The sequence below is a fragment of the Hemicordylus capensis genome, chromosome 3 (assembly GCF_027244095.1).
Source record: "Hemicordylus capensis ecotype Gifberg chromosome 3, rHemCap1.1.pri, whole genome shotgun sequence".
In the NCBI taxonomy this organism is placed as follows: domain Eukaryota; kingdom Metazoa; phylum Chordata; class Lepidosauria; order Squamata; family Cordylidae; genus Hemicordylus; species Hemicordylus capensis.
Window position 1 is genome coordinate 97,482,244 of NC_069659.1, and position 10,415 is coordinate 97,492,658.

The 10,415-nt window shown below is 41.4% G+C and overlaps 1 long non-coding RNA gene across 1 annotated transcript; it reads left to right on the top strand.

Annotated features, from left to right (window-relative positions):
- The first annotated feature begins 6,150 nt into the window (after positions 1 to 6,150).
- Positions 6,151 to 7,165, top strand: LOC128351735 (uncharacterized). Its single transcript, XR_008320012.1, has 2 exons — positions 6,151 to 6,279; positions 6,939 to 7,165. It is a non-coding gene; the product is annotated as an uncharacterized LOC128351735 (long non-coding RNA).
- Positions 7,166 to 10,415: the final 3,250 nt, after the last annotated feature.

Genomic DNA, 10,415 nt, shown 5'->3' on the forward strand with positions numbered 1-10,415 from the left:
CTGGGCCCCCTGAAAAGCCTCTTCTGAGGACTCTCAGGAGTGGGGTGGGGGAGTTTTGTTAATGGGAACTTAGGATAAAACCCTTTAATTATTTAAATCCGGTGTCCCGCCTTCCACAAAGCCTCTCCTGATGGTTGGGGGACCCTCAGGAATGGGGCAGGATGGTTGAGGGACCCTCAGGAATGAGTGCACAGAGTACTGCATGGGGACGAAGCAATTGCCCTAAACCCAATGGAGGCAACTCATGTGAGTGGAAACTGTGCTCCTCTGGGATCATATTTTTAGATTTCATGCTCAGCTATCATGTGGCCAAGAGCTTTCCCATCACTAGGTCCACCAGGTTTACAAATGCTTCTTGAGATAAAGATTAACTTTGCTAATCAAATTTCAACTGCTTTGTTCTTCCTGCATCCAACGGCACATTAATTAAAATTCCTTGTGGGAGAACTTTAAATAAATGCACTACACTGGCTGTGCCGCTTATACAGTATGGTACCACACCCAAAGAATAAATTTGCCATATGCTTTCCCCCCTTGCAGATGGGTGTGGTTGGTTAAGCTTAACTATGCCTTTGTTTTCATATATATAGACTTACATCTTCTTTAAGACAGAGAAGGGACTCTCTAGAAGTAAAACAGATACTTTGTAATGCATGTTTTGCTTGGCCTTTTTACTTTGGACTACCTTAGATACTGAAGGGTATTAGAGTGCATTCTATGTTTCTTTTATTTTTGTAGATGCCTGAGTTGTATTCTATGACTACTCTTTCTCTTCTTTTTTTCTTCCTGAATGCAGCTTTTCATTGTTTGACAACATTCTTGAGAGTTTTGTTTTAAACTTTGGATATGCAGCTTTGGTCTACAGCTATATGAGCTCAGCTCACTTGGATATAGACTTTTCATTTGGTTCTAGACTCTCCTGCTAACTGAGCAAAGAGATACCTTTGAAAATAGGTGATTCTCTCTCTCTTTTAACATGGGGAGAGCAACTGGCCCTATCCATCCCCAGCACAGCATCCCTCCAGTGGCTATTGCTGGCGTCTGTCATATATATATTTAAACCACTTTAGGACTAGGACAATATTCTTTTTAAAACTGGGCAATCCTTTTGGAGTTAATATTCAGTAGTGCTTAGGTTTGGTGTGTGTCCATTTGTTTCTATTGATGTTAATCTTTTCTTACTTGGAATATATGTATATGTGTGGAAAAGTGAAGGTACCTACTTTGAGTGAAATACCATGTGAAAGCTGGTTACTCCCATGCTAGCCTATTACATCACACCGGAATTGGGTCTGGGCATGGGAAGCATGTTGGATCAATTACATCAGCCTGTGACACATATCATAATGGTAGTACTAGTTCTCATGCCTTCATATCTACAGACTATATCACAGCACAGCATTACATTGGCATTAACATGGCAGGTGCTGTGCATATGGCTTCAGTGCAGCAATAATGAAATAGAAGACTGGTCACTCATTTTTAGTTGTGTGCTGCCACCTACTGGCGACGTTTACTGCCTTCATAACTTGCCTTAACCACATTTGTGCATCTTCATATATTGGAGTATAAAATTATAATAAAAACAAGAAAAATCTCAGACTCATATCTGGTTAAACCTGAAATGTTGTGGTCTAGTTCAAAATCTAGATAAATGGAGACTGAATTAAATAACTGATAACTCTCCCAAAATCCAATAATTTCAGCATTCATAACCTGTGGTCCAAGAAAGGAAGGAAGGAAGGAAGCAAGCAAGCAAGCAAGCAAGCGGAAAAAAGACTATGTGACTAGGAACTCATAAGTATGTGCTGATCTAGACATTAGGCAGAATGGGTAGGTAGCTGGGGTGGTGGTAGAATTTGGGACTGTAGCATTTCAGACTGCTAGTGTGGGTGCTTATATTTAATGTTCCTCCATCTAAAAAGCTTCCTTTGAGCAGCCAACTAGAATATCAGGAAGTGGGTGATGCAAAATGCTTCTCTCCAGTACCAGATGCAGGAGGCTTTGCATGTTGGGAAGCATTCACAAATGAGATGGAACACAGTTCAGCATTCTGCCACCACAGTCTACCACTTCAGTCACCTAATTAAAAGGTAATTGTAGAATGGCTCTAGAACAATTTAAAACGTACATAAAATACAAGCAGCGTAAGATAACCAATCATCCTTAAAGGAATATGCTTAGAACGTTATCTTTTGGGGCTCCCATTCAGTATAGATGGAATTCAGGGAATAAACTCCCATGCCCTCCCATTAGCAACAGAGGCTGAGCATCTGGATGCAAAGATATATGGAAAGATTGACCCAGGGAGATATCATAAGCAGAGTGGGTGCGTGGGGGTGGGTCTTGCATACTGAAGTAATCCTGAGTTATTGTTGTTTGTTTATATCCCAACTTTCCTTGAAGTAGTAAGGGCGGCATACATAGTTCTTCTCTCCTCTTTTTGTTTCCACAGGAACTCTGTAAGGTAAGTCCAGCTGAGATAGAGGCCTCGTTCAGATGTAATGTGGAACCGTGGGTCCATGCCCCTCCCCTGCTCTCCTGTCTGCATTCGGACATTGGAGAGAGCTGCCTCTCTACAGTCAGTGAGGCTGCAGGTAGGAAAGGGAGCTGGCTGTGCGGGCTTCCTTCTTGTTAGAAGGACAGCCCACGCTGCCAATTGGACCAGAGTCAGGAAGGAGCATCTTTCCTTGACTCTGGTTCCAGGGGACTGAAACTGCGGTGCCAGCATTCGGATCCAATGCTGGCATCACAGAAATGGAGTTTGCTGCAGTGAGACTCCAGTTTGGGGAGGGAAACCATGGGTCCCTCTTCACTGCAAACTCTGTTTTACCAAATTTGGACATGCGGGAAAGGAAAATGGAGGTGAAGGGACCTCTGGATTCCTGTTATGTCTGAATTCGGCCAGAGTGACTCTTCCAAGGTCGCTCAGTAAAGCTCATGAGTAAATGGGGTTTTGAATGAGACTCTCCAGTTTTATTAAAACACTTTATCTGCAATTCCATATTATGCATTAAATATTAAAAGAAGAAGAAGAAGAGCCCACAGCTCTCCAAAGCCTTTCGGGGCTGAGGGCTGCCTGTGCGCATTGAGCTCAGGCTGTCAACAAACCCTGGAAGCAGAGTGAACAGGGTGCCCCTTTAGGCAGCTGGGCCTTGCAGTTAGGCTGAATAGGTTGCTCTTTCTTCCCTTCAGCCTGGGGTTTGTGGGAGAGAAGGGAATTTGGTTCATGTGTATTCCTCAGGCATGCATGAATACATGTATGTATGTGTGTATGTATTTTTCAAACTTGTAGACCACCCAAACTTCCATCTCTGGGTGGTTTACAACAACAGAGAACAGATTACAACGAAAACCCCTTAAAACAATTTAAAAAAATTAAAACCATCTTGGTATCTTTCAAGCCCAGTTCCATCCCACTCCTAGAACTCTCTAAGCTGTGTGAAGGAATGCTCTGGAGTTTAAAGGACTGCAGTGTGTGTGTGTGTGATAAAGGTAAAGGTAAAGTTTGTCGTCGAGTCGGTGTCGACTCCTGGTGACCACAGAGCCCTGTGGTTGTCTTTGGTAGAATACAGGAGGGGTTTACCATTGCCTCCTCCCACACAGTATGAGATGATGCCTTTCAGCATCTTCCTATATTGCTGCTGCCTGATATAGGTGTTTCAGCGGGGATTTGAACTGGAAACCTCTGGCTTGCTAATCAAGTCATTTCCCCACTGAGCCATTAGGTGCTTTGTGTATATGTCATACCGCCCTACATTTCACAGATGAAAATAGGGATACACTTGTAGCAACCAATCCTCATGCCAAGGATGAATTCCCAGGACCTCCCCACCGCCCATTACACATGTCTGAAGACTGGATTCCACCTGCTATATGCTGTGCACTGTATAGTGTCTTAGTGTTGTGAATCCATTTAGATACAGACAGGATGTATTGACCCATCTAAATCTCTAAGTAGGAGAGATTTTCTTCAGGATTCAGTCCCCACCCACCCCCACCGCCCAATTTCTAGAAATTAAATCTCTATTTCTAGAAATTGGGCAGTGTGTGTGTGTGGGGGGGAACTGAATCCTGAAGAAGGACAACTCTAGCAACTCATGTGAACAATCTGAACAAGACATCCCTAAGAGGCAAACATAGGGACAGTAATTCATCAGGGACACATTTCAGAAAGTAGGGACTGTCCCTGGTGAATAGGGACAGTGGTGTGTAGGGAGAGCCTATGATTTGTGGTGGGAGAGGATCTGGCCTTGGAGAACACAAGCCCCCCAGGTATCAATTCCTCTGGCCTCTGATAGGAGACCTGCCACAGCATCTCTGTTCCAGCAGGGCACATCAAAACTTGAGCAGAAGGTCTGCAGTGGCTGTCCCCAAGCCGGCCCTCAGAGCCAGGTACACCAAGTGAACCAGGTTCCTGACTGAACTAAAGAGATCTGCATGCAGAGGCATATCTTTTGCAGATTTCGGTTAAATTAGATGTATGGCTTACCTGAGGTTAACCTCAGAAGCCAAGAATCATGGTGCAGACAATTCAGCAGCTCTGCTTTCATGGCCTCCACCAGCAATCTCCCTCCCTCCTCCTCTTCCACCAAGTGTATCACTTGACCAGCAACCATTGCTTGTGAAATAAGAGGGCGTGTGCTTGTGGGAGAAGCTTCAGCACAAACACCAGGTTGCTGCATCGGACAATTCGATGGGGTCAGCCAAGGTCCGGTTCCAGCAACCTGCTCAACTTCAAGCCAAGGGTCCCATCTGTGGTTTGGACGCAAGGCAACAGTGGAACCGTGGTTGTGGAATTCTCCCTCATTCGGACAATGAGAAATGCCAACCTCAGCAAAGTGTAACTGAGGGTTGGTGTGTCATCTGAATGAGGCCTCAGTGTGGATACCCTCTATCACCACGGCATTGTTTTCAGTGGATGTTCACTTGGATGCGTGTTCATTTGGAGATTCTCATCTACATTGGGATGCATGCCAAAGTGCACATTTCATTGAAAGTAATACTGTACAGTAAACAGCCTTTACCTCAGATGCTATTTGGATGCATATCTTATTTTGGCCTGAGGTTCTTAATCTACTTAGCAACAGGTGCATGGAAGCAGGATTCCACATGTGGAGTTGGATCAGAGTGAGGAAGCGTGCCTGGGCAGCAGTGGGAGAAAGGGGAGGAAAAATGAAATAAAATGTCCTAATTTTTGTCCAGCCTTACTTTATATATATTTTTCTTTTGCAGGTCTACAATTATAAGGCTATAATTTCAGGCTATAGAAATCTGAGATGCTTTAGAGAAATTCTTCTTCTGAACAAGAGCTAGCTTAAGTATTTTTTATCATTTGTCCAGCAAACGCCAACAGGGGGAGTTTCAGATCTATAACAGATTAAAAATCCCTCAAAAGTCCCCATTTTTAGTGAAAATGTCCATAAAAACATTAAGAATAGTCTGAGAAATAACATATTTTTATTGTTAACCATTTTTTAAACAAAAAAGCTTTTCTGTAGATCATCTTGTGGATTAAGGTACAACTGATATAGTGTATTGATTTCAAAAAGGGGGTTATATAAGCAGAACAATAATCATGAACATTTCTGTATGCTGTCTACTGTTCTGGAAGAGGAATAACATTTTTCATTTTGGCATTCTTTAGAGATCTTGGGCAGCATCCAGATTAAGTTATAACCAAGTATAATTGGAAGCAATAAGACATAAGAGATGACTAATTAAGTTCTATTAATTTCAATGGGCCTCAGGCTGGATGCTGCAAACCCCACCCCCCACATGTTGATCTTAGGCAATATTTATGCCCAGTCTCAGAAAAATATGGCAGCTGGAAATAAATCTTGATACAAACTACTTCTGGCTTAGTAAACATTATGGAAATAATCCAGCTAGTTAACTGGTTTTAAGTCCTATCCATTTAAATGGAGAGACTGGAACATAATCTCTACTGGATGGAGAGCTAATTGAAAAACTAGGTGTTTGAGATTAATAGGAAATAAAAACACCGAAATCAAAGTCATGCCAAATATTATATTTACATGTATATAATCAATCTCTCCCTCCTTCCCTCCCTCTTTTTGCCTTTTTGTCTTCTCAGCTTTGTCCCTTCATCAGATTTTGATAAAGAGAGCATTTTGGAAACATTCAATGGTCTCATATATAGAACTGTTGCTACTCACTCCACAGAATACGATAAACTATAAATGGCAGCAGAGTAGACTGATAACATTTTCAAGAGAAACTCTCCAAAACAATAAAATCCTATCAATTTAGGCTTATGTATGTATATTTAGAACCATTTTATATTAATCATGGGAAATTAGCTCTCTCTTCATGGCAAAAAAGTCATTTCTGTATAATTGCTAGAAAAAGAATTAGTATAATAGAGAACATTATTTAATCTGCCCAAAGATTCACCATATATATATATATATATATATATAGAGAGAGAGAGAGAGAGAGAGAGAGAGAGAGAGAGAGAGAGGTTTATGTTGTGGAGCTGTATAACACTCTCACAATCTTTCTTTCAAATAGCAGTTTCCTTGATTTATCTGTGACGTTTCCCCACAATTTGCTCATACTTAATTTTCTCTGACACAGCATAAAGCATTCAGCATGGCAAGGTCCAAAAAAGTTATCTTTTTGCTTTAAATTGGGGTTTCATCAAATTGTTCAGTACAGAGAGCCACTGTGGGAATATATAATTACTTGGAGGACTGCAACTAATTTGCATATTTTGTTTATGTACAATTATCATAACATGTGTTTGCAATTTGCATGAGAATTATGAATCCTAGCCTAGTTAGTGGATGTGTTACATTTCTCCTGTTATGCCATCTGTGCATTTTCCAGCTTTAGACTACAAATGACAGCTCTCAGGACGTCTTGGGACTTGACAATTGGTGATATCAAATCTCAGTTTATATCTCATCATTTAGCACTGAAAATATTTGCCCCTGAATACATACGCCATTGAAGAGAAGGAAGCAGGAGAGAAACATCAAGATGGCCAATGAAAGATGGTGACATTCCAGTACAGGGAATGGCTTATGACTCTTCATCAATAGTAGATTTTCTACCTGACCTATAAACACAAAATCAATGCCATATATCTTGTTGCTTTTTAAAAAAAAAAACTTACAATAAATAATTGTTATGTGTTGGACGTTAGGACATCCCTTTTCACCTGTTGAGTTTTCTAATCTTAATGTTAAGCAGTCTCAAATATGAGATTGCCGGCCTCTTTTCAAAAATATATAATTTATCCCTACAATCAGACTCTGTAACAGAGGACTGGAAAGTAGCCAATGTAACACTAGTTTTCAAAAAGGGATCCTGGGGGCATCTGGGAAATTACAGGTTGGTTAGTTTAACATCTGTTCCAGGCATATTGATGGAAAGCATTCTCGAGGATAAAACTGTTAAGCATATAGAAGAACAGGCCATGCTGGCTCTCCTTCAGCAGGAGAACCAGCATGGCTTATGCAAAGGTAAATCTTGCCTCACTAACCTTTTGGAGTTATTTGAAAGTGTAAACAGGTGTCTGGATAAAGGTGATCCAGCTGACATAGTATACCTGGACTTTTAAAAAGCTTTCAACAAAGTTTCTCATCAAAGACTCTTGATAAAACTTAGCAGTCATGGTATAAGGGGACAGGTCCATGTGTGGATTGCTAACTGGTTGAAGGACAGGAAACAGAGGATAGGGATAAATGGATAGTTCTCTAAATGGAGGGAAGTTAAGAAGTGGGTTCCCTCAGGGATCTGTACTGGCACCATGGCTCTTTTACTTGTTCATAAATGATCTAGAAGTTGGTGTAAGCAGCAAGGTGGCCAAATTTGCAGATGACACCAAACTATTTAGGGTAGTGAAATCCAAAACATGTTGTGAGGAGCTCAAAAAGGATCCCTCCAAACTGGGTGAGTGGGCAACAAAATGGCAAATGAGGTTCAGTGTTGGCAAGTGTAAAGTGATGCACATTGGGACAAAAAAACCCCCAACTTCAAGTATATGCTGATGGATCTGAGCTGATGGTGACTGACCAGGAGAGGGATCTTGGGGTCGTGGTGGACAGCTGGTTGAACGTGTCAACTGAATGTGTGGCAGCTGTGAAAAAGACCAAGTCTATTTTTGGAATCATTAGGAAGGGGTTTGAAAATGAAACTGCTAATATTATAATGCCCTGATACAAAACTATGGTGCAGACACATTTGGAGTAGTGCGTACAGTTCTGGTCACCATATCTTAAGAAGGACATTGTAGAACTTTAAAAAGTATAGAAGATGCAACCAAGATGATCAGAGGCCTAGAGCTCCTTTCTTATGAGGAAAGACTACAACACTTGGGGCTTTCTGCTCAATTGTGGATTAATGGAGAGGCAGAGTAGGCATTTGCCTACGGCGGCAAAATTTGAGGAGCAGCAAATTTTGCTCCCCCCCTCAAATTTTGCTGCCCCTCTCTGTGAGCGGTGGCAGCTGTAACAAGGAAGGAAGGAGTGGGTGAGGAGAAAGTTCCCCCTTTTACCTTGTTAAAAAAGGACAAACCTTTTTTGTTTAACGTAAAAAGGCGGCAAAAGCCTTTTTGCCTATGGGTGGCAAAAAGCTTAATCTGGCCATTTCTACCTTACAAAAAAAGATGACTGAGGGAAGCCATGATGGAGGTCTATAAAATCATGCATGGTGTGGAGAAAGTGGATAGAGATAAATTTTTCTCCCTCTTGCATAACACTAGAACCAGGGGTCATCCCATGAAATTGGTTGAAATTGAAATTTAGGACCAACAAAAGGAAGTACTTTTTCACACAATGTATAATCAACCTATGGATGGTGACAGCCAACAGCTATGTCACCACTATGGCTGGTGATAGCCAACAGGCTGTATGGCTTTAAGAGGGGTTTAGCTATATTCATGGTGGACAGGTCTATCAATGGCTACTAGTCTGAGGGCTGTAGTCACCTCGCGCTTCAGAAGCAAGATGCCTCTAAATACCAGTTGCACTCGAGTAACAGCAGGAGAGAGGGCATGCCCTCAGCTCCTGCTTGTGGATATCTGGTGTGCCACAGATCCTGGACTCAATGGGCCTTGGGCCTGATCCAGCAGGGTGGGGGTGTAGCTAAGGGAGAGGGAGCCCATGTTCATCCCTCTCCCTGGCACCCCTTTTGAGTGTGGGAGATAATGAAGAAAATAGGGAGGGCTGGAGGACACTAAGGAACTGCCCCCCCTCCCGGGTTCTTTGAACCCAGTTGCTCAATTATAGCTACACCCCTGCAGCAGGGCTTTTAAAAAGTTTTTAAACCTTTAGGAGTGACTCCTGGAATTGTTCCAAAGGACAAACACCAAGACATTAAAAATCCAGACATTTGAAACATGTTAGCAGCTGAGAGTATTTTCCTGAATCTTTTGAAATGCACTTTCCCCCCACTCCTTTACCAGGCATTTGTCTAGGGATGTTTTGTAGATGAAAGCTATGATGCTCATGATCCTAAATGAGCCCATAGACTATGCGTTGCTCCGTCTTACCTTAAAATGCATCATGTGCTCAGTTATTATTCAGCAAGTTGCTTCATTTGCTTTCGATTCACCTTTCCATTGCCTCAAATGAATGCTCCAAAATGACAGCTGTCTCTGTCCATAATGCTGCACCTCGAAGATGCCAAAAATGGATTTCAGTGATGTAATGGCCTGGAGAACCCATACAGTTGCAGAGACCTTGTTTCTGTACAGAAATTTGGTTGTACATAGAGCCCTTCCAAGCTATTCTTTGAAGGACTCTCTTTTGCAAAGTGGAAACATATCGAGAGAAATTTTTTGTGGAAAATATTAGACCCAATCCAGCTCACAACTAAGTCTTCTTGAAAGCTGGATGGTGTCCAACATTTTTAGCAAATTTATTTGTTTATTTTCATGTAGGAAATCTATACTGCCTACAGGAAAAAATGTATTTAAAGTAAAAAAAAAAATTTTTTTTAAGTGTTGGAGAAAGAAAATGAAAATATTGTACAGTTTTAAAATGGAAAGAGAAACTACTTTGAAAGTTTAATTTAAAAACATGCTGTTTTGACTGACCAATACTATTAACATATGAATTGCAATAGACATCTGTCCAAGTAAATTTTAGAGTGCTATAGTTATATGTTGGTCAGTTGTTTCTTTTAGGAACGGAGAACACTGCTATTACTCTATCTCTAATACAGAGATGCTACTTTGGCTCATCAGGTGCTGTATGTAAATAATATTACATTGTGTGGGAAGGTGAATAACTTATCCTGTAGACATATTGCCTTTGCCACCCTTCCATCAGGTGCTGGTATGTAAGCAACAGGAAAGGCTAAGTTTGCTTGTTTTACACATTTATATATTGTCCCCATGCATTTCTAGGTGATTTACATAATAAATAAGTTCTGATATAGCTACC